Raw genomic sequence first — 227 nt, 5'->3', positions numbered from 1 at the left:
TGAATGGGCCAATTGCAGCTCTAGCGGCAGATGCAAAAGACTTAGCTGCGCAGGTAGCCTTCATAGAAGGATTGGTAGAACTTGACGTAAGGAGGCTTCTACTACGGGAGGAATCAGCAACCCTGAATGCAGCATACTAGAGAGCACAAAAACAAGAAGCAGTGACCACGGTTGAACCTCAGAGATACTTGGGTGTTGGTTTACGATGTGTGAACGTTGAGGGCACA

This window comes from Convolutriloba macropyga, chromosome 3 (genome assembly GCF_964194025.1).
Source record: "Convolutriloba macropyga chromosome 3, txConMacr16.3, whole genome shotgun sequence".
Taxonomy (NCBI): domain Eukaryota; kingdom Metazoa; phylum Xenacoelomorpha; order Acoela; family Convolutidae; genus Convolutriloba; species Convolutriloba macropyga.
Note: the sequence above shows the minus strand (reverse complement) of the source record.